Source organism: Astatotilapia calliptera, chromosome 17 (genome assembly GCF_964374335.1).
Source record: "Astatotilapia calliptera chromosome 17, fAstCal68.1, whole genome shotgun sequence".
Taxonomy (NCBI): domain Eukaryota; kingdom Metazoa; phylum Chordata; class Actinopteri; order Cichliformes; family Cichlidae; genus Astatotilapia; species Astatotilapia calliptera.
The window spans coordinates 8,982,689-9,005,936 of record NC_137438.1 but is presented as its reverse complement, the minus strand read 5'-3'; the positions used below and the strand labels follow the sequence as shown (position 1 = coordinate 9,005,936).

The 23,248-nt window shown below is 40.2% G+C and overlaps 1 long non-coding RNA gene across 1 annotated transcript; it reads right to left on the bottom strand.

Annotated features, from left to right (window-relative positions):
• Positions 1-708: 708 nt before the first annotated feature.
• Positions 709-5,518, bottom strand: LOC145421314 (uncharacterized). Its single transcript, XR_013902649.1, has 2 exons — positions 3,212-5,518; positions 709-2,157 (listed from the first exon to the last, which is right to left on the bottom strand). It is a non-coding gene; the product is annotated as an uncharacterized LOC145421314 (long non-coding RNA).
• Between the last annotated feature and the right edge of the window lie 17,730 nt (positions 5,519-23,248).

The window sequence follows — 23,248 nt, the reverse complement described above, 5'->3', positions numbered from 1 at the left end:
TGAACTTGATAGGCGGACTCATAAGTAGACACAATAACACCATGGACAGACAGAGGGAACACAGAGAAGTGGGAGCAGGCAGGCAAAGAACAGAAACCTAACAAATGGCAAAATCACAACAGAATACATACTCGGAATAAACAAAAGCATAAGGAAACACAAAACACTGAGTCCTCAGACTCAGGACCATGACATGAAGTCGAATTCAGTGTTTGAGATTCTTCTGTTTAGCACTTTGCCCAAGCTTACCTGACAGCTGCGTGGTAGCCTATGTCACTATGTTCAGTTTCATGTTGCTCTACAATTGCAACAAATTCTTAGTACTTCAGTGTTCTTGCTATGGTGATGCTAGCCATTTCAGATTGAAACTAGGGATAGGACTCGGGGCCTGGAGCCTGGGGCTCGCTCGGGCCACTTCGGAGGTGGGGTGCCCCCGGCCTCTCGGCCTGGGGCTCGGTCACTCAGGCACGGTTGGCTGCCGGCGGAGCTCACGGGCGCGTCACTGCAACTCCCCCTGGCTTCTGCTCCGCGGCTGCTGAGTGAGCCCTCATCTGGGACTCTCCTCAGCTCTTTCTGGGACAGTGGCGCAGCTGCCCCTCTGTTGGTCTTCCTTGGTCTCTTGCGTTCTGGGGGCCTCTGGATGTCTGGAGTTTTGATCTCCTCCATACCTGCTTCATGCCCTGGAGGACGGGGCTGTGGCCCCCCCACACCCTCTAGCAGATCATTACACGAAGGAACCTTTTAAAAAAACAAGCGCGTCCATGCTCACAGGTGTACACACGGGTGATCACACCCACAAACTACACCCTTTTTGGCTCCTACCTCAAAGCACACTGTGTTCTGTTGATCTTATGTGCTGCACAATAATGTTTAATATTTAGTATTTACTGTCATATTCCCATATATCATTGTGATGTTGTTTATTCTATTACTCTTGTTCTCTTCTGCTTGTTTTCTTTTTTCTTTCTCAGCAGGTGATCCAGGTGATTGATATATGCATTTTTTTTTCTGCTCATTCTGTTGGTTTTTGTTTTTTGCCCTTCTCCCCCGTCCCTCTTCTCAGCTGTTTCTCTTTCCCTCTTTCTTTCTCCCCTTCTTTCCTCCAGTCAAGTCTGTCCCGTATTCAGTAAGTGAAAATAAAATAAACAATAAAAGGTGAATCAAATGGACCATTACGGCAAGGCTGGGATGGTCAGTTTGGTAAAGTAAATCCGTTGGGCATCTTTCTTTGCCTTTAGACAATAATTCTGATGGCAAAAGAGCCAAACGGGACAGGCGAAAAAAAAAAAAAAAGGGATAGGACTCGAATTAAAAAAATTATCTAAATAATTAGAGGCTTTGTAATTTATTAATCTCGATCAATCACATTTGATTGCACAAGAAAATTTGCCCAAATCACAATTTTATTTTATTTTTTTAATGAATATTCATGAATATTGTAAACTTGAGCTCTTTTCATTTCTGGTGAAAAAAAAGTAAAAACTGTATTTCAATTCAAAACAGAGGAACAAAATAATATCCCTGGCCAAAATTGAGCAGACTTGAAAAACTAAAGTGCTATTTTAAGTACTTTAAGTCATTAGGCTAACACAGTGTGATCGCTGAACATTTTAGTGCCAAAAATAACAAATCCATTGGACTCACAATACCTCCATGCTTATTTAATGTCCGTCTTTTTCAGCCATTTACTTAGACAAACTAGCCTGTTCACATTTTCAGAGCTCAAGGCAGCTCTCTCTTTTGTTACTATGTGACCTGCGAGTGAGAAAAGTCTCTCACATGGGACAGACGTGGCAGGACTAATCAGATACTTGTGGGCCAGGACAGACAGCTGTGGGTGGGTCCCTGCTCAACTGGACCACCACCGCAGTTACACTGTTCCTGCAGCAGATCCTCAAGGCTGGTCCAAACCTCTTCTCGCTCTCCCTTTGCAAGACATTTTAAATCTATAAAGCATGGGTCAAGCACAATAGCTTTCTTGAGCCACTGATGGTTGACCATAGCTACACTTTGGGATAGGTCCTTTGTGAAGGCAGTCTTAAATTTCACCACGTAGTTTCATTCATCATCGGAGACCTCCATGATGTGATGCAGGCGTCAGAAAGCAGGCAAAACCACTGAACATATGTCTCACCTCCAAGAAGCTCAGTTACAAATCTGTTGTAGACAGTTCAAGAAAGTAATTATTAATCTACATAATTACTGTCAACTAAAGCTTATTGAAGAAACAGTAACAATAAGTTTAAAAATTGTTTTATTTGCCTGCATGGCTCAAAGACAGCCGACAGCTTTGGGAGTTTTACCAGCTCTGATGGAATGAGTAGCTTGTGCGTTTGTTTGTCTAAAGCAGGAAAAATAGCCTCTTGATTCTTTAGTAACCAAGAAACCATATCCAGGGTTGAATTACACTGTGTGGAAGCATCCTGTATGTAGTCTTTCAGCACAGGAGTTCGAAAGTTAGATCACCTGACGCCAGGGCTGGACTGGAACAAAAAAATCGGCCCGGGCATTTTGACTAGAGACCAGCCCACCAAAAATGTGACGTCATTCAGGGGTAAAACCGCAAAGGATTCTGGGAACTTGTGGCAAGAGGTACTAGCGCATGCAGGCTTTCAATTGAACTCAGTTACACAGCGATAAAAAGAAACACAAAAAATGGCAAGAAGCTGTTGTATTATTAACTGCAATAGCCGGTGTTGTGCCAAAAGGTGATTGTCTGCCAAAAAGTGATTTCCGGTATTTGCCAAAAGCTGATTGCTCGTATTTAAATTGCTATAAGTAACTTGTTGGGCTATAATATGTGAAACATATGTCAAATGCATCCCTCATGGATGACATAAAGTCATCTCTCCATCTCTCTCTCCTGCTCTTTTATTTCTCTCTCTTGCTCCATCTCTCTCTGCTGCTCTTCTGTCTCCTCTGTCACAGACTTCTCCACTTTTGATGATAAATCAGCCTGGTGCAACATGTAAGGATTGGCACAATTTGTTAAGATTTTGAGGAGTTTGAGAAACTAACCTTAAGCATAAAATAAAATTTACTATCAGTAACTTCATAGCACCCGCCCAGCAGTATATAAACTCTATCATGCTAGCTAGTACGCAGTACCAGTCATTCTAAGCGACTGTAAAAAGTCAGCACAACGAAAACAAACTACAACTAAACTTGGTTTATATCTGACACAGATAGACAGCAGGTCATAACTTCTTACCTGAAGTTCAGTTCGTCTGCCACTATGACCGGCGGCCGCCTCGGGTCTCTCCTCCTCTTGCCTCCCCTTTCCCTTATCCACCTGCTGGCCTCCACCACTTGCTGATGTTGCTAAATCTGTGGAAGCTATGCCATAGCTACCGCCAAACAATTCAGTTATTTTTACACATTTGGCAGCGTCTGCCTGAAGGGCTTGTTTCTTTTTGGCCCTAATTTTTTCTGCACCTCCTTTCCTTTTTTTGTTCTCCATTTTCTTTAGTTTGTCTATAAGATTACTAAACAAGGGGGAGGGTGCATCCGACCTCCTCGGCTGTAATTGGTCCATCATGTCGATCATGACCAATTGGCCAATCCAACACCTTTCATTATTTATACCCTTCCAAAAAAAATAAATAAAATTGATCGGCCCATAAAAACAAAAAATCGCCAGTGGCCCACCGGGCAAATGCCCGGTATGCCCGATGGCCAGTCCAGCTATGCCTGACGCTAACTGTAGCACATTTGCTAACCCCCTGTCTTCTACCACTGATAGTGGTCTACAGTCCTGAAGCCAGTCATTTCATCAAGTTTGGGGTGCCGAACTGGGACAGCTAACGCTACCAGCTCCCACAGTTTCTGTGCTCGCTGTAACATGCTTCACACTTAGATGGTACCCTAAGGTTGTAATGCTTCGGTGGTATGCAAACTCCTGTTTGCACAGTTTGCACAAAACCACGCTTTTATTAAGGCTTCCGTCGGGTAGTCTTTTGAAATGAAATTTGTCTCCAATCAGTCCAAGCAACGCGCTTTCTTCTGATTTATCCATTTATGTAGCTCTGATGTGTCCATCAGTCTAATCTGCGTACTAGGAAATCGTGCATTAACAAAAGTTCGAAGTTTGATTGGAATGCAAAGTGTGATTAAATGCGTTATGTTTTTTTTAACGCAATATTTTTTTGTAATTAATTAATCGCAATTAACGCGTTAAATTCCCACCCCTAGTTAAAACATCAATAATGTAATTCAATTTTAGTATTGAGGTACACACTTCTTGGTGTATAACACAATGCAAAAATACTCATTTCAGTTCTGGGTTCATTTAAGTCACTTTATCTTGCATCCAGTTCAAAACTTGGACTTTATTTCCTGCCAGATTTGGTCATAAAATCTGCCAGTTCGTCTGACTGCCAGCTCCATTATAATCTCCAAAAAAAATGTTTATCCCAATTATCACTTCAACATCTCGTATTAAAGATGAAGTCAGAAATGTCCAAATTTCCAGCAGTGCATTTGATCCATCTTGTTACAATTTGCCCAGAGAGGGGCTCATTCTTAAATTAATTAAACTGCAGTCAAACAGCAATCTGCTCCTCACACGCACCTCACACAGCTTTACCTCTGACTTCATTACATACTTTTATATCTGTTTCCTGTTAAAAAAAAAAAAAAAAACTCTATCAAGCGCTCTTTTTTTTAAATCTTTGCTGGATTAAATGGAGCTAACTATATGACTAACTATCCTAATTTTCTATTGACCTAACGAGGTCTGTCAGGGACAACAGAAGGGCCAGATGTGGCCCAGGGGCATACAAAGGCCAGTTCTGTTCTAAAATAACTACTCTGTGCAGGTTTCTGTACTGCAGACTGGTGTTTCTGTGTACTCTGTGGGGGAGAGTCAAACATCGACAAGCACAGGCAAAGAAGAGAAGGCTCCCTTGATTTACTAACAAGCCCTGCTAAAATGCAGAAAGAACAAGCAGTTCATATTATGAAACCTAACTGTGGTGCTGACTGAAAAACACTTAAACCCACTGTTACTAACTGGTATGTCCTTGTGTTCAAGAGGAGGCATTCCTAGCCTGTGTTGAACACTTTATTAAGATTGAAGGATTCACTAACTAGAAAGTTATGAGTTTGCATCAAAGATCAAAGAGCAGCAGTCCTGATGCAAGATGGAAAAAATCATATTTATGCAGCCCTTTTCCTCTGAAAAGTGCTCCACAGCAAAGCAAATGACAAAATCAAACAGTGAAATAATAAACACAAAGAAGATTCTAATCAAACATAAAGAAAAGAGAAAATAGCAAGAATGGTAAAAATTAAGATGAAGACCAGCTAAGAAGATGCAAAACTTAGTGCATCTACCAATGTGTTTGGGAACTAGAACTTTGGAGGCTGTGAACATAATATTATAGATATATAATATTAAGATGTTTATTGGACATCACTGCTTCGATTTGCTACAGCACAGAAAGTCTGGTAATACCAGTAATGCTTTTATCATTGCAAATTTAATATATTGCTGATATATAGTACTGATTTCTGGAACTTTGAGTTTGCACCTTTTTTGCCATCTGTTATGTTAAACCTCCTGTAGAAACCTATTTATTCCCAGCAGAACACATCTTGTGTTTCTTGACAATGTTTAAATATAGTCCTCCTCTCCAAATCTATCTTGGGGACAGAATTAAGTTGCTGTGTCAGATAACATCTACTCTTGGTGCTCATTCCCCGCTTACCTGCTGTTAGCCCTAGTTAGCATATAATGCAAATGAGTCTCAGTGGAATCTGTGAAAATAATTGCCTCATTTATCCAGACATCCGCTTCACTTTGATATTGAAATCTTTTTGCCCATTAAAATGTAAACAGATGCACGCTGGCATATTTAGGCTTTCTCACAGTCACAGGCAAACAAATACACATCCACACACGAAAAAGACAAACGCTTCCTCCATACATAGAATGCTAAACTGTTTTTTTCTCTGTTTCCTAAGCATTAATCCATCTGCACTGGGGAATTACTAATTTTAGCTACATGTAACAGAGTTATTTATAGTCAGATAACTGATAAAAGTATGTTTAATTAAATGATGGTGTGACATTCAGAAATGTTATTTTACAAATTATTTTATAGTCATCTTCTGTCAACTTTTGCTGCGTCTTTTTGAGATGTTGCATCACCAAACCTGTTGTAAAAACGTGAGTTTAGCATCCTAAAGAACAGGATAACTTACAAGTTAATGGACAGCTTTAAGTGCTGTGTATGCATATTAGTGGCCAACGGGAGGTCATTTTGTACAGACTTTGGGAGACTTGATCAAGCATTACCTTACCTTTTGGAGTAGTGTAGCGTTCAGCTCCATCTTGCCAACCCAGTTATAAAAGGTTGGGATACTGTGTATAAAATAAAAATAAAAAGAGAATGCAATGTTTTGCTAATCTCATAAATCCATATTTTATTCACAATATAATAAAGAAAAGCTCAAGTTTAAACTCATTTTAAATTTTGATGACAGCAACGTGTCTCAAAAAAGTTGTGTAGGGACAATAAAAGGCTGGAAATGTAAGTGGTAATAAAAAGAAACAGCTGGAGAAATATTTTGCAACTAATAACGTTAACTGGCATCAGGGCACTAACGTGACTACATATGAAAAGAGGAAGAGATTCTCAGAAGTAAAAATTGACAGAGATTCACAAATCTGCAGAAAATTGCTTCTTTAAATCATTGAACAATTTCAGAATAATGTTCTGCCACATAAAATTGCAAGACTTTGGATATCATATCGATGATATCTACATGCCATCATCATAAGATTCACACAATCTGGAGAAACTCAGTACTGGAAACCTGTGATCTTTTGGCATTGTATTAAACACACACATGATTCAGTCGTGGAAATCATTGCATGGGCTCAGGAACATTTCTAGAAATCAGTCTGTTAACACTGTGCCACCCACAAACGCAAGTTAAAACTCTATTGTGCAAAGAAGAAACTATAGCTGAGCATGATACAGGAGGACTGCCGTCTTCTCTGGGCTGAAGCTTATTTAAAATGAATTGAGACAAAGAGAAAAAACTGTTTTAGGGTCAGACAAATCAATATATGAACTTCTCTTTGGAAAATATGGATGTGACATCCTCCAAACTGAAGAGGAAAGAGACCGTCTGGCTTGTTTTCAGCATTCAGTTCAAAAGGAAGCATATCTCATGGTATGATTGGCAAATCACTGGATTCTGTTTTTATTTTAACTCATTCACTGCCAGCCATTTTCAAATCAGGTAACTCCCCACTGCCAGGGTTTTTGAGCATTTTTACTCATCTTTGAAGAGCCACAGAAAACTGTGTGTTATGATCATATAAACGCTGAACCTACCAAAATGAAGAACAGACTCTCTTCTTTCATCCAAAAAAAAAAAAGCTTGTTTCTACCATTTTCCATTCTTTAGTAATCAGCTGTAGAAGAGAGGTGGGTTCCACCAAAAATGCCTGTTTTGACCAAAAAAAGGGAGAAAACGAGCTTTTTGTGAAAAATACATTTCAAGCAGAAAAGTGCCTTTGACACTAATATTTCTTGCTTTGTGACACCTCTAACATATAAAATAGTTTTTCACTTCTATAAAACAGAAATAACACTGAGAAAGGTTATGTTTTATCAAAACAATTTATTTACAAATATATGAAAAAATAAAATGTACATAGTGAAACATTTATTCACAATGAATAATTCACTTTTGTGTGGTAATCATTATAACACTTTCCGGGATGCAAGGGCACACAACAAGACTTGCACCACATTTTTGTCTCACTGCGCAATCCCTTACGTGCGCAAACCCTGCACCTCCTTGCAGGTCTACTTTTACTGCTGGTGGGCTTCAGTTTTTCAAGTTGGTGCCTGCCTAGGTCACCGTCTAGCCTGCTATCAGGGTCGGTGTTGTAAGGTGCCCTTGGGGTTTTTCTGCCTTTCCAGTCACCTTCCCCTTCAAATCCCACACCTGCCCCCTCCCATTGAAAAACGTAATTGACGTCTATAGACGTCAATGGCAGTGAATGAGTTAATTTTACATTCCAATTTTTGGGGAATTTCGGTTATGTTTAATTTCAATATTACCTATACCAGATGGAGACAAATACGAAACAATCGATGGTGCCAACAGCTGTAAAATTATAAAAGGACTCATTAGTAATTCTAAACATTTGATAGTAGACAGGAAGCAGAAACAACAAAACCAGGTCAAAGGTCAGAGTTCATGAGTTCTTGGTGCGGTCTGATCAAAGTCCATACTTAAATCAGATTGAGATGCTTTGGCATGACCTTAAACAGGCAATCCATATTTGAAAACCCTCCAGTGTAGTTTTTAAATAATTTCATTTAAGTAATTCTCTAAAGAAGAGTTGGCCAAAACTCCTCTGCAGAGATGTGCATTTGATCACAGTTCTTGCTGCCAAGGGTGGCACAACCAATTATTAGGTTCACAATTGTAACAGGTAGATTTGGATAGTTTTTTGTCCGCTGCAGAGAGGAATCTGGAGAAATGGAGGCGAGACGAAGACAGACAGAGAAAGAAAATATCCATTCGTCTAGCAGCGTCTGTGCCTTTAGTTTGTTCGGAGCTGGTCTGCTGGTCTATATAAATCAATGTAATGAGTAAATGTAATGGCCTGGTTGGGGTGGGGATATAACAGGGACATTTTGCTGATGCATACAGTTTACATCAACTTTCCTTATCATTATCACCTCTAGTTTGAGCATAGCTTTAGCTGCCTCATTTACATTTTACATTTTTTAATATGGAATAAGTGAGAGGGGAATATTCATGGCTGAATATTTGAACACAGGACATTTAACTGGAGAATTTTCAACAGTTACGTGTCAGCTGATTCACTGTCTGAATATTGATAGAAGTGGTTATTTCCCTTCAGTGTCCTTTATGGTTGAGTTCAGCTGATATAAGATGATGAAATTTCATATCTGTGCTTATAATGGTGACCGTGCCTCTCATCATAATTGGACTCAGGGGGGGCAAACAATGAGAGTGTGTGTGCGGCTGTGTTGGACTCTCCCAGGTGTAACTATATGCAGCTTATGCTAAAAATGAGCATGTGTACTCAGCAAGCTTTCCTGCAACAATATGTGCTTGTAGTCTGCTCCAGTAAAATTATTTGGCAGTGTTAAGTGATGAAGGGCTAAGATTTACCAGGCCCTGTGGCTTTTCTAGATACTTGTCCCGATGCGATGCTGTAATTTGCCACCAATTTCAAAGCCACCCCACAGTCCCCTGTCCCAATTTTCCTCGCATGCTCTTATTTATTCTGCAAACCAAACGGAGCCAGCCAAGGGATCAATGCACTCTTCCTCTAACTTTTTATTCACAGCATCTGCTCGTGGAATATTTTGGCAGGTCATTTGCCTGGAAAAGTATTCAGTCGTCTCCACGGCTGTGAGTTTCTGAAAGAACCTCAGCATAAGCTTAGTTGTATTATTCATTCATTTTCCAATATTACTTTTTCCTGTTCAGGGTTACATGGAGCTGAAGGCCTATCCCATCATGCAATGGGTGGAAGGAAGAGCACTGAAACGCTGGCACTAAGGTTCACTTTCACACCTACTACGCTAAACAGTCATTATTTAGCTTATGTTGTATAAGTGAAGTCCATTTTTGAGGTTTAAGGAAGGTTTTGTCAGTATGCTGAGAGCTGCTTTACATCTCTGTCCAGTTACCCTTGTAATGAAAACAAACACAGCCTCGAGGTGTTACTTATGAGACTAGATTTATAAAGCAAGGTCAGACGAGAGGAGAGAACAGCACTCCATAAAGCTGATGTGATACATGTTTCTTCTGGCTCATTCGTGAAACATTCTGGTATGACATATCTGGAAACAATGCCTTTCTTAATCCCACTTGTTCCCCTCTGGGAAAAACACTGGTTTCGTTTGAAGTTCCTACCAACTTTATCTATTACTGATTTATTTATAATTAATATCCAACAAAACATATATGTAAGAGCACTCCAGGATCGAAGTTTTTACTAAAGCCACTGCCTGACTTCATTTGGGGCGACCGTGGCTCAGGGGGTTGGGAAGCGCATCTGTAACCGGAAGGTCGCCGGTTTGATCCCTGGGCTCTCTGTCCTGGTCGTTGTGTCCTTGGGCAAGACACTTTACCCTACCGCCTACTGGTGATGGCCAGAGGGGCCGATGGTGCGATATGGCAGCCTCACGTCTGTCAGTCTGCCCCAGGGCAGCTGTGGCCACAACCGTAGCTTGCTTCCACCAGTGCGTGAATGAATAGTGGCATTGTAAAGCGCTTTGGGTGCCTTGAAAAGCGCTATATAAATCCAATCCATTATTATTACTTCATATAAAATCTAACCCATATTTATATCAGCACTTAATGTAGTTTTTCTTTACACCATGTTTCATCTCTCTACCAGTGAAATTTAAATGAGCTAACTAAAAAACAGCACTGATCACTTTGGCCTTGCCTTGGCAGAGGTAGTATATCAGTTTAGTTTGTTGTGAAGTACGTGGTGGTGTCAGTAAGTCTCTCCTCCAAAGACAGTTAACAGCACTGACATGAAGCTTTCAGATCCTTGGGGATTCTCCTCAGACGTCATTTTTTCTGTTCAAGTTCATGTGAAGTCATACTTTATACGTGCAGGTTGTTTCTATGGAATCAGGCACAATAACCATGTAACACAGTGAGATGATATCTTCACAGGTACTTCATTGATCAGGGCTTCACAGTTAACTGCTGAGTTCCTGTCGTTCACTTTGGTTTCAAATGTATTTTCATTTTTGTGCATTAATAATCTAAAAGGAAACTGTTTCATTATATCCATAAATATAATTCAATTTCACCTCACTAATGAAAAGATTATTTAAAGGAAATTAATTTAAGTCTAAACTCCACGTTGCTGGAAAGCTGTGGTTCTGCCTCAGAATTAACATGATTGATAGAAGTAGTTGTCACATCATCAATCAGACGTTGCTATCAGGGTGTCTGCATGGCTGGAATGGGCCCCAGTCCCCCCACCCAAACTAAAAGATGGGTGGATCTATTGGTGTGCCATGTAGCTGAGTTGTTAGCATTATGGGTTCAAACCTTATCGGGACTTTCTGTGTAAAGTCTGTACCTGTGGTCGTTCTCCCTGGGGCTCCATTTCTCTCAAGCCGCGTTTTAAGCAATTCTAAATTGACTATTGTTAAAAAGTTAAGCCTTTTCAAACTTACCCAAACAGCCTCCACGTGTTTTTCCATCTCATATAATTATTAATATTATCATTATTATTATGGCTCCCTTTTGCCATAAGCCAACTTTGGGTAGCAACAATTAGGTATTAGCAGTTCCAGCACAGCTATCACGGTTCGGAATTATTAACGGACCTAAGATGCGGCACAACTGAGGTGAGGAAGCTTTATCTATGGAACGTGCTCAAACAACAAAGGCGAGGGTGGCGAAAAACAGAACTGAGTAAAACCTAAACTGGGAAAACTTAAACAAAACCTGAACACGAGTGAGGGTAACTTGCAGGGAGCATTCACAGGATGACGACGGGAGCACAGCAGACCAGAAAACACCAAATAACGCATACAAACCAGCAACAAGCAGGAGAACACACAGGGCTTAAATACACACAGCAGTAATCAGGGGATGGGAGACAGGAGGGAAACACATGTGGGAGAAATCACAACTGACGAGGCAGGAGAAACGTAACCTGAACACACTCACATAAGCCAAGGACCTTCAGAATAAAACAGGAAACTAACAGACACAGAGAACCAGACAAGACACTGAACTAAACAGACAGACTCACAAGCAGACACAGTGACACCATGGACAGACAGAGGGAACACAGAGCAGTGGGAGCAGGCAGCACAAAATAAAACCCTAACGAATGGCAAACCAAACCCAAAGACATAACAGAATAAACAAGAACACAGAGTAATATAAAGAAACACAAAACACTGAGTCATCAGACTCAGGACCATGACAACACCTAACTGTAGTTGTCTCTTAGCTTTAGCAGCCACTCAGTGTTGCTTCACCAAGGAATTATTCTACATTTCTTTTTTTTAATGTGTCTTTTGTTTAGCCCTTTGTAGCTTTTTTCCCTCCACATGCTCAGTCAGGTTGATAAATGAAACTTAGCTAATCCCTTGGTTGCAGCGTTATATCTGGTGTATCTATCGACATTAAAGTCACAGTTTAAACTTTTTGCTGTTAATACTCACAGGAAGAAGGTAATGTAGGTACTGAGGAACCTAAAGTGCAAATTATTTTAGTAAGGAAGAAAAAAGGAGTGTATGATTCAGTTTGATACCTACACTAGCTGATGCAATTACAGTCAGGCATTTCAAGGTAGGATAAATATAGGTCTTGCCTTCTGAGCAGATGGAGTCTGCCAGGGTTTGATGTGAACCTGTAGACACTGGCTCCACGGGATGCTTTTCATTTGACAGCTGCAGCTTGGCCTAAACATCAACAGCTAAACTGTGAAGATGATAAGGAGGACCCCAGCCTGCTGAGAGGCAGCATCCCACCAACAGAATTATATAAATATACAGTACTGTATGCAGTATTATATCATGTTCTCTATGGATGAGGAAAAGATTTTAGGACAAATAAGGAGTTTCAAGATGGAAATGATGAAAAAACTTTCATTTGGCACTGTTTGGTTCTGGCTTGAAAGATTACTTGAAATTCAAAATACTTGAGATAAATTTACAAAAAGGCTTTAGGATAATGAAAGTACTCATTCAAGTGCCTTTAAAAGCATTCAGCCCCCTTCTGAGTGGTTCTACAATGCCTCCTATGAACTGACATATCATGTGACTCAGGTAGTGGAACAGGTCATCCACCAACAGGGAGATTGGTGGATCAATCCCCAGTTCCTCTAGTCTGCATGTTGGCGTAACCTTGGGCAAGATGCTGAACCCTGAAATACACCTAATGCACCTACTGGAGTTTGAGTGTGTTATTGTGTGAATGAGACTTTTAGCAGAAAGTGGTTTGAGTGCACAAATTGAGTGGAAAGGTGCTATATAATTACCAGTATTTGTATGTCTGTGAAGGTTCTCAGTCATCCAGGTCATCGTAGTCAAAGGAGCTTGTAAAGAAAAGCGTCTGGACTTCTTTAAGTTGCTTGAAGACATTTCACCGAGAAGCTTCTTCAGTTCTAATGCCAGGTTTCACAATGAGCTCACCCGAAACCCTGGCTGATTGGGACCCACACCCATTTTCCCACCTTGGCTCAGGCGATTAGAGGATCATCAGGAGGTCCTTTTGCCCCTCTTTGGGGGGATACTCCCACTAGGTTTAAATCCGGGACTCTCCACCATTTGACCTTAGAACTGAAGAAGCTTCTCGGATGAGAGGTGAAACGTCTTCAAGAAACTTAAAGAAGTCTAGACGCTTTTCTTTACAAGCTCCTTTGACCAGTATTTGTACCATATCGTTGTAAGTTGTGCCAGACTTCAATAAAATGCAATCTGAAGAGCAACCTTTATTTAAATTTTTAAAAGCACAAAGGTTACATTTAATACCATAACCTACTAAATCGAAAACAACAAAGCAAAAAACCCTGCTCACCAAGATTCTGGACATGCTTTTCACAAGGTTTAGGAAAGTGTTTGAGGGGAATTTTTGACCATTCTTTGCAGAAGCTCATTTGTGAGGTCAGACACTGATGTTGGATGAGAAGGCCTGGCTCACAAGTCTTTGCTCTAATTCATCCCAAAGGTGTTCTATCAGTTTGAGGTCAGTGAAGGCCAGTAAACCTCCTCCACACCAAATCATGCTGCAACGGGAACTGAACATCCCAACAATTTCATTGGAGTATGAAATTGTCCAAAATGTCTTGGTAAACTGAGCCATTAAGATTTCCTTTGACTGGAACCTCCTGAAAAAAAACCACACCATAATCTCTCTTCCACCAAACTTTACATTGGGCACCCTGCAGTCAGACTAACTGGCAACTGCCAAACCCAGACTCGTTCATCAGATTGTCAGACGGAGAACCTGATTCTTCACTCTAGAGATCTCCACTGCCTTAGAGTCCAGTGGTGACATGTTTTACACCACTGCATCCGGCAGTTTGCACTGTGCTTGGTGATGTAAGGCTTGGATGTAGCTGCTCAGCCACGAAAACCCATTACATGAAGCTCTCTATGCGATTTTCACTAGGCGAATTTTGGCCATATAGTGTATATACACATGCAAACTAGTGGGAAGTTTCTGTACTGTAAACCAGCTTGTAAATGAGCTGATCGATCAGAGTTAGGAAATGGACTGTGCACAACTGAAAGTGACTGAGGAAAATCTCCTGTAATTATAATTGTGTTCAATTAGCCTTAACATGATTACCAAAGGGACTAGGTGCTCTGTAATTGGAGCAAAAGAAGATCTTGCATGACAGCTTTTGACATTTGTTACACTTGTGGAAAGCGTCACTGGTATCACAGGAATGTTACTGGTGTGAAAATCCTGACAGCAAGTTTGTCACTTAAAAAACACTTGACCTGTAGCTACGGAAGTCACAGGCTGCACAGGTATGAGTGCGTTCAAATTAAACTCCCCTAAGTGTTTCACTCAGCTGACATTGATCTTTAGTGAGTGAGCACAAGTAACACATGTACTGCGGCACTTTGGGAGCACAGAAGATGAGGTAAAGCTCTGGAGAAAGCTGTAGGGTATTGAGAGTGTTGTGGAGTGTGATATTAGGGCCGATGTTTCCCATCGAGAGACCGACGCCGTAACTGTTTGCAAGCATCACCAGTCCAGCAGTTATGACAGACAGGATCTCTCAGCTGGAACAAGACATAGAAAAGAATAGCAAAGACTTAGAGTTGCTGTCCAAACAGACACCTTTTTATGATCATTATTATGAGTTATGCTCAAATGAAACTACCTGAAAGCAAACTGCATCAACATTGTTATTCCAAATTGAAGGAGATCATACTTGCCATTATGCAACTAATGCACCTATTGTCAGTCCTCCATTATCACCACGAGTGTTTGTTCTAATCAGGACTCATTGTCACTGGTAACACACTCTGGAGATTAGAGTACCAGTTTAATGAACGCCTCAAATCAAGTTTCTTCTTTCTCTTTTTGGACATAAAGCAGTATGCAGAATCCTTACTTCTCCTCACCTATCCTTTAATAAACTCACTATTAAAGGAGTTATCCAAAATGAATGTAGACACATTTAGCAGTGCTTTGTCAGCCCCATCAGCCCTGTGTGGGCAAAGCTTCAAAAACATGCAATTTAAGAATTCAAAAAGTTGACAGAATCACCCTGCAGGTCCATGTTTTTTTTTTTTACACTGGACACCATACTGTAACCAGCACTTAAAGCTGAGAGCAGCAATGAGCCAAAAATATTAATATAGCTCACACAACTGAATGACAATAATAATAATAATAATATAGTAATAGGATCCAATCAGCAACACTGAAAATGCTCCTAACAACCACAGAGAGGACAGCTGGCTCAAGCTTTGATCAAAAGGCTGTCACTCCGGGCCTGACACTTCACACCTTCATCCCCTTTTTAAAAAAAAATCAAAATAAGACGTCAGATGTGAGCTGAATATCATCTGGAAATGAAACCACAGGCTACGTGTCAAAATGGTGAGGTGTGGGATGTTGGAGGGGGCAATGGGAATTGTTCAAACTACATAACAACTCATACCTGCGAGCTCAACAACAGGATGTGTATTAAGACAGTCAAGATGAGCCTACACTCCTAGTCTCTATCAGTACTACAGAACTCCGGAGGGACTAGAAACCATATATCATCAGAGATGGCGGGAAAAAGAATCCATATTATTATTATTATTATGATTATTATTATTATTATTATTATTATTATTATTATATCTTAACAGAAGTCATATTTAAATATTTAACATGGGCAGAATTTATCTTTCCATTGATCGCACACACAAATGCTACACAAACTCAATGTGGCGTCTCACTTTTCTCCCACACAGACACGTGAAAGGAAAATCTCCAAAGAGTAAAATGCATTCAATAAACCTAAAGGTAAATATTTTATCCTATTAATAGAATATTATTCACAGTGATATTGTTGTATTTCTGTCCTTGTTCTCATGTTATTATTATTCCAGTCTCCCAAGTTTTGTTTACACGCTCCTGCCTTGCCTTTATCCACGTCTCTGTTTGTGTGTTTAATGTTCGGCTTCATGTCTTATTGTTAGTTTTCTTTGGACATTTCTTGTTTTACTGGAGGTGTCTCATTCTATTTTAACCTCCTGATGTGAATCCTTTCCTCCTGTGCTCTGCTCTGACCTGTGCCCTGTATCCCAGTTACTCCTCATTGAGTTTATATATAGTCCTATCTTCCTTTAATCTTTGTCATAGTGTCTGCGTGTCTCCCCTGATACATTGTCCTGATGTGCTCTCTGTTTATCCTCGCTCCCTGTGATTATTTTAGACTGTGGTTTGCTCCTTTATTTGACTTTGTTATTAGAGTTTGCTGTTTTCCTAATAAAGGGTTTATTTACTATTATTTCTGTCTGTCTGGTGTTCTGCATTTGGGTCCACCTGCAACCGACAGAACGTGCTCACCCTCTAACTCAATGCTTTATCCTTCATCATCTGTTAGTGGTCATAATGTTATGCCCGATCAGTGTATATGTAATAAATCTGTTTTGTCACAGGTGATAGTGAAATTTGGTAGGTAAACTTTGGTTGGACCCTTTTTTAGCTTAAGAACTAGTGCTGAAAAGATTTCTCAAAGATTTAGTACACTGGAAAAATCCCAGTCGATGAGCAGTGCCTGAAATACTCGGACCAGCCTACCTGCCACCAACAACCATGCCACATTCAAAGTCACTTAAGTCGTTCTTTCCTCATTTTGATCCTCGGTTTAAACTTGAGCGGGTTTCTTTGAATATGATAAACATGATGAATATGATTTGACATGTGTACATTTGAGTTCAATTTCCCTACAACTGAATATCTCAGATCAATGGTGCACATCAGTGTCAGTAGGTGAGCAGTTGGTCCTTGTACAAATAAAAACTGCATGAAGTACATAAAAAACACATTTTAAGCCTTTGCGAAACATTTTTGGCCATGACTGTATTCTCCAAACCCATTTGTTATCTAATACCATGGTTAGTCTCTCATCCAAGATAAGTCTTGCCAGTGTGTAAGCCAGGAGCCATGTTTTTTATTAAATATTCACTAGCTATAGACTGTATAACAGGAACACAGCTGTCATTGATCATCAAATGATATGCATCTGTTAGCTTTAACCTCAGTGGCAAATATTTCCTGGAAATGGATCACAGATCTATGAACATCCATTTAAGAACATTTAAGGCTGTTAAAAAAATGAAAGTTGTATTAGCATCTGGGATGTGGCCTCATGTCTGACGGATGTCCGTATTAGTGTCGCTGTGATGTCTTCCCTGGACTTTTCCCTTTTTGTCAGTACCCAAAAACAAACACACAAAGAATAACAGTATGACCCATGTGGCTCATACCTGACACCAAAGGCCAGTACAAATACGCTCAGCAACAGACAGTCAACAACAGACAGTGCAGATATACATGAATGGTAATAAAGAAAATCATGTTTTAATATTTAAAAATCACCTTCTGATGCTTTGAGTGTCACAACAAATGAGTCACTGACTAAAAACTGTTGTATTTAAAAACACATACTTTTCTCATAGCAAGAATATGATTTCGTGGTTGGTAATAGAGCCTCTGACTGGACCGCTACTGGATGTTAGTCGCATCTAATGTTATTTATTTCCCTGTAACTCTGGGTGATAACATTACTGGTTGCTTTTAATGTATTAAACATAGCCCCGGGCTACATTTCCCTAAAACAAGGTTTCCTCCTCAGAAATTTGATTCACTCGCCTTCCCTCCTGTCTTTTCTCACTCTTCCATCTGAGCTATTTCCTCCACCCAGCACGTGTCTCTCATCTTAGTCGATTGCCACGCTGACAGATGAAGGGCTAATCTACCAAACAGACCTACTGAGTGAAGGAGTATAAATATACCTGAAGTAGATCTGCACTTGACCATTCGTGGGTCAAATGTTTCAGATTTCCTTAAACATCACATTGAAGCTACTCTCCCATCTGAAGCAAGGAAGATCTTTCATAGATCATATTAGGTTTTTTCCTCTTTCCTCTGTGTTGATTTTACAGTGTCAGCTCTAACTCCTGCCCTTATTTTTCACTGACACGTAACCCGTGTTTTTATGTCCCCAGCGTCATGCCTTTATGGTGTATCGGATGACAGATGAAACAAATTTAATGGAACCGCCGATGATGAAACACTATCCAACAGCATGTGTGAGGAAGGACAGAGGGCTTTTTAGGGCTCGACACAGAGCACCTACCTGTCATATCTGTTACAGTGATTCTTCCTCAGCGCAGTGCTGAATCAAGAGCTCACATTTACGCTGAATGTAAAGCAGGCGGCCAGATAAAGCACCTCATTTCCCGCAAACACTTCCCCTATGGCCACAAAATGTCGAACTACCATGTGCTAATTTAGCTCTTTTATGGGCACGCTGGAGCTCTCGGGTGTAGATGCATTTCCAAAGCAGCCACTGAGGAGTGAATTACTTTGCTGTAATGAGATCCCCCCTCAATAACAGGAAATCTGCATGTTTAGTCACTGAACTGTTTGAAGTGCCTGTAGCTGATATTTTCAGGCAAAAAAATAGAAAGAAAAAGAAAGAAATGGGATAAAATGACTGTTTCTTCTGACTCAGTAGAAAGGTGACGCATTTGTCCATCAGTGAGCCCAGGACAACATGTCTATATTGTGCTAAAGAGTGCTAATATGTGAAATGTTGGGCTGCTGGGTGAAAAGTAATGAGATGGTGTTTAATCTTTAATCGTGTCAATTTTACTTTCAGTGTTTTTAGGTCAAAATGGCATTGACTTTCTAAAAACATGATAATTTAACCAAGTCCTTATTTCCAAAGTTGTGATGAAATTCGTCGTAGAAATAGGCTCCAACAGTTACAGACTGAATCAGTCCATGTTTCTCTGCAGTGCTTCTCACCTGCTGTATATTCCCCGCTAATTTATATTCCCTCGAAGACTAATTATGAACTCCAAATTGTATTCTAACTGTGAAATTAATTTATTAGCTGACTCGGTCAGAAAGCATCTCACGTGAAGGCTGCTTTGTCTTCTTTCTTGGAAGATGGTATATTTAAATCAAAACATCATCTCTAATTTTCTGTATGTGGAAACAGAAAAGGAAAAGCTGTTTTATCCAAAGTTCACTTATGAGTAAATGAGTTAAGATCACCTGAGAAATGATGAAGTGTAGGTGGATGTTCCACTTACCAGATCTTAATGTTGTGTAAAAGGCATTTTTTGAGCCTCTTGATGCTATTATGCATACTAACTCTCATAACTTACAATGCACAGAACAAAAATTGGTCACATAGTATCTTCAATCCCAATGCCCCAAGTGTATAAGATCAAGCAACTAGCCATGCAGCCTGTCTTTACAAACATGTGTTGCTCTCAAGTGCTCACTGAATTCAAGTGTGTTATCTTAACAATATGTGAAATTTCTTCCCTTCTAGATATTCCATGATTAACTTGGGTTGAACTGTGGCTGTGGTGCAAGGTAGAAAGGTTGGTGGTTCGATCCCTGGCTTCTCCAGTCTGCATGCCAAAGTATCCTTGTGGAAGATAGTGAACCCAGAGTAGCTCTTAATACTTTCACTGGGAAGTGAATGTTAGATAAAAAGCACTTAGACATAGAAAAAAATGCTTATGTGAATGATGTTTTCTAAGAACCAGTACATTTGCCATAACTGAAAAATATGTGGATGCGTTTAGGAACCACAGAGACTCAGCAAATAGTGCCAGAAGATGTAATGCTACAGAGCGGGCAGGTCACTGAGGCGTGTAAGTGTGTAAAAGTCGCCTCTGTTGTCGCCTCCTTTGGCATCAGCACAAAAAATATGCACGGCTTCATAGCAGGGGTTTCCATGACTGAGCAGTTCGTGCAGGTTTAATGTCTAGTAGGCCCAGTATTTCTGGCCTAAATAGTCTACCAGGATCGGTTTCACTTAACCTCCTCCTGCTATTCCCAGTCATAATCTCTGCTGGGAGGTATATTGCTGAACATTTAAAAATGACTCATCTAAAAGATGTTTTGTGAACTCTGAATGCATACTATTTTCTCAAATGTTACCGAGAGCTTCACACTGAGGTTTCCGTGAGGTTAAACTAACTTCAATTAAAAACAGACATACAGAAGACATATGTGAAAGTATGTGGACAGGGGTTTGGAAACACTTAGTGCTTAGAAAGGCTTAAAGATGAGTGAGTTTATGCTGGTTTGTTTGACTGCTTATCCATGAACCACTCTCATCATGAATTAATAACCACGCTGTCTCCCACTCCAAAGGCTGGTGTTGAGAGCTGTTGCTCTTAATTGTGATGGTGAAACATTATCTGACTTTAACTCCAACCTGCCAACGACAGGTTGTCTTAGGAATGTTCTTCTTAATGAGAAAAAAGCAGGCGACTGTGATGCATTTCAGTCCTCTCAATAACACGATGTTTAGCTAATTCTGACTATAATCTGACCCCATTAAAAATTACATGTTGAGCCTGAATGAAGCGTTTTTTAAAAGTGTGGTTACTGATAACCACCAGGCCATCATGTGCTGTGTTTTCCTGCCTGCAGGCTTGGAAGCTGCTGAGAGATGGAGGTCCACTTCAACCAGAATCAGGAGTAGGTGGAGAATTGGTTCATGTGCTGCTACACTGAACACACTGTGGCTTCAGAGCAGAACAAGCACCACTGATGCCGGCCACATTCAAAGACACTGGAGTTGAATCCATCTGTGTGACAAGACATTCACTAAATGAAACAGTGACTTAGCCAGTCTCCAGGTACCTAAACACAACACTGAACCACAATCTAGATCGAAATGGTTAGTGCAGATGGAACTTTCAAAATAAAATACTTTAACACCTTTCATCGAGCGTGCAAAAAATGTGATATATGATGCCCAAATTATAACAAAGGTAGTTTTCATGGAAAGCATGAAAATCCACATAAGAACAGGTTCTCTGTGGTAATGAGTACAGAGTGAAAACCTTTTGCAATCCATTAGTCAAGGCCAGATCTCCTTCAACTTCAAACTCCACCTGCAGCGTAACAAAAGGGCCTGAAGATACAGGTTAAAGGTGTGCAACAGAGACAAACAGGCGCCTATAATTCAGTCTGATTCTACTTTTACATTTACGCTGCCACACGAAGAGTCTTTTCTATCAAATTGTCTCTTCATGCATCAGATTTCATCATTTCAAAAAAGTTTGTTCAGTAGTATTACATAGCCTATAGTTTTAGGTTGTTGTTGTTGTTTGTTTGTTTTTTGTTTACAGTATTCAATCATGTGTGGGATGGCTAGTTTCACGTTTTACATCTGGTTTAATATTTGCTTTATTTTTTAGCTTTTTTTATATTTGCATCTTAGTGTGGGGATATTATTGAAACAGAGACACCTACAACTTATAAAGTATGTGGGGCATGGGTATGCAGTTTGGGGGCCATTATACTCTTGGACCTCCTGGCACAGTTGCTGCTTATCTATGCCTGGGTCCAAATGAGTTATAAGACAACTGGTTCCTTGAGCAGCAGGGTGGCTAGCACTACTGTCTCACAGCAAGAAGGTCTTGGTCAGGTTAACTGGTGATTCTAAACTGCAATAGACCTGTCCATAGTGGGTTAACTAATCACTGCCGGAGTGTGAGGCACATCTGCCAAAAACAATCTGAGCAACTTGCTGAATACTTTTCACTTACCTCTACTCTACCTCTACTACTGATAGCAGACGCAGTGTCAGACCAAAGATGGAAATGGAGCATAATGAGTTTATAATTCTGTCTGATACTGACCTTTGCTGAGCCATTAACTGCTTTTGTTTATTTTTAGATACTCTACTCAGTACTCTACAGTCTTCCTAAGTACTCTGACAACTCCACAAATACTTCCTCCTATTGGGAATCACAGTTTTTGTTTGTTTGGGATTTTTTTTCCCGGGGAGTCCCCAGGAAGAGGCTATGAAAGTGAAAGAAAAGGGGGGGAAAGTGCAAGTACGTGTTTAAACTGTTAACTCTACGCTCTCGTCACTCTGAACAACCTAAGCTCACATGGAAATTGTATTCTTTTCAGTCTCACTGCCCTTCATTATTTCAAGGAACTCCACCCTCCTCTTCTGCCATCTTGTGTTCATTTTCAAAACCTGCTTGAAAGGATGTGATGTAGGAACTGGTGGTGAGGGCAAAATGAGAAAGCTAATTTCTAGTATTCTGCTTTGCTAATTGCTTCATCTCCACATCTCACGTTGAGATAAGAGAGCAGCTGACTACCTATTAAAACTTGCAATATTAAAATCACAGGCAGAGTGAGGACTGTACAATCCTGAGCTTTTCAAACTGTTCCATATTTAGTTTGTATAAAAGTGTAGGGAGGTGATGGGTTTAAAGTGTATATCCAAAATGTACTATTTCTTCTCCTTTTATTGCTGGATTTCCTTTATTTTATTACGCTCATATTATGACCACCAGCCTAACATTGCGTTGGTCCCCCTTATGCTGCCCTGATGAAAGTAATATCCACATGGATGGCATGAACCAAGGTTTCCCAGCAGAACATTGTCCAATGCTACACACTGCGTACAGCCTTGCTTCACTCCCCACATGCATCAATGTGTCTTTGCCACCCATGACCCTGTTGCTGCTTCGCCATGGTTCCTTCCATAAACCACTTTTGGTAGATACTGACCGTTTCAGACCGGGAACACCCCACAAGCGATGGCACTTTTGGAGACTAAGCTAGCCGTCACAATTTGGCCCTTTTCACTAACATTGTTATTTTTGTCCATTTTTTCCTGCTTCTAACACATCAGCTTTAAGATACACACACTAAAATATATATATATATATATATATATATATATATATATATATATAACACCACCTTTCTGCCACAGATAATAACAATGTATGTCTCTCATGTCTCCACACTGGAGAAGTAGCATACAGCAGACAGTAACACAAGTGGACACTTTACACAATTTGTATTTACAGCTTATTTCCATCAACTAGCATTTGTCAAACAGCCAAAATACAAAGAGGAAAAGGAATCAAACATTGCTACATTTTGTTCTTTAGCCGTATTTGAGAGAGATCGAAGATTTAAGCAAAGACCTGTTTAATCAAACAGACTCCACAAAATGACA